Source organism: Pteropus vampyrus, unplaced genomic scaffold (assembly GCF_000151845.1).
Source record: "Pteropus vampyrus isolate Shadow unplaced genomic scaffold, Pvam_2.0 Scaffold200, whole genome shotgun sequence".
Taxonomy (NCBI): domain Eukaryota; kingdom Metazoa; phylum Chordata; class Mammalia; order Chiroptera; family Pteropodidae; genus Pteropus; species Pteropus vampyrus.
This window is the reverse complement of record NW_011888981.1, coordinates 1,047,750-1,049,220: the sequence shown is the minus strand read 5'-3', so window position 1 is coordinate 1,049,220 and position 1,471 is coordinate 1,047,750. Positions and strand designations below refer to the sequence as shown.

Sequence of the window (1,471 nt, the reverse complement as noted above, 5' to 3'; positions counted from 1 at the left end):
AAATATAGTATAATTACCTCTTCTCATATTAAACATTTAAATTATTTCCTTTTTCTCATTATTTCAAGGAATGCTATTTCAAAGAATTATATGTTATGCATTCTTGTTTTATATGTCCTGAGGCCATGTATGACCATTAGTGATTAGAAAGAATAAGGATTTTTTATAGGCTTACTGATGATTCTTGTTTAATCATCTTTTAATTTCCTAGATATGTACTTTTTATAAATTTAAAGTTTAAAAATCCCTTATGTTTGCAAATATCTTCTGTCCTAGAATGTGAGCTGTCTTTCATTTTTAAAATAATCACACTGATGGAAAAAATTAATTTTCTTTTATTGTTTGGAAATATTGTGTCTTCTTAAAGAAACAAATCATAAAGATATTTTCTTATTTTATTCTCTAAAATCTTGATTTTTTCCATTCAAATTTTAATTGATGGCTAAATGGTATGAGATAGGCATCTATTCTCATTTTTATCTGTGTAATAGCCAACTGTCCTATTATCATTTCTTAAATATGCTTTCACACTAATCTGGAATGGCACTTGTCATATATACATTGTGAGTTTATTTCTAAGGTATGCATTATTTTTTCTATCTAGTTTCCTACTACTGCATCAATAATGGAATATCTTAATAATTTATTGAACAGGTAGTATTGCCTAGTGTTGAAGTACGGAGGCTCTGGAGAAAGTTTGCTGATTTGAATTCTAGAACCCCATCTACTAGCTAGATAGCAAAAAGAAAGTCATTTAATCTCTCTGTGCCTCTGTTGTCATGTGTGAATTAGAATAATAATACTGTCTACCTCATATGATTATACGAACTGGTGTATATAAAGCATTGAATATTGCCTGTAACATAACAGCAATATAGAATTTTTAACCATTATCATCTCTGGTAAAACTCTACATGTACTTAGGACTTCTAAAAGGTGTTTTAATAACATGCACACTTTTCTCCTTATGTTAAATGTATTCCTTGATATTTTTATTGCTATTACAAATTTTGTTTGTTTGTTTGTTTGTTTGTTTCAATGCCTACAGCACCTGCTATTCCTAGGTGGTTTCCCATCCAAGTACTAACCAGGCCAGACCCTACTTAGCTCCCGAGATCAGATGAGATTGGGCACGTTCAGAGTGGCATGGCTGTACCATCAAATTTTGTTGCCTTAATTATTAAAATTTTCAAATTTATGTTGCTAGTGTTTAAGAATTATTCTTGTTGTAGCATTCTTGCTGCACTCTGAATTCTTTGCTAAGTGCATCCCTTTAAATAGTGTTTATCTAGATTTGTTTTCTAGTTATGACGATTAAATTAATCTTTTTGCTTCTTCCTTGTTATTTGATCAACATTTAGGCCTAATTAGTCAGTATAATTTATATTCACCTAAAAATTTACCAGTTTCTTTAATCATTTCACTTTCTTGCATCTCAATCCTTCCTTCTGGGTTTATTTCTTTTTCTCCT

At 29.9% G+C, this 1,471-nt stretch overlaps 1 pseudogene; it reads right to left on the bottom strand.

The window, feature by feature from the left end:
- Positions 1 to 1,039: 1,039 nt before the first annotated feature.
- LOC111746771 lies at positions 1,040 to 1,158 on the bottom strand (annotated as a pseudogene).
- Between the last annotated feature and the right edge of the window lie 313 nt (positions 1,159 to 1,471).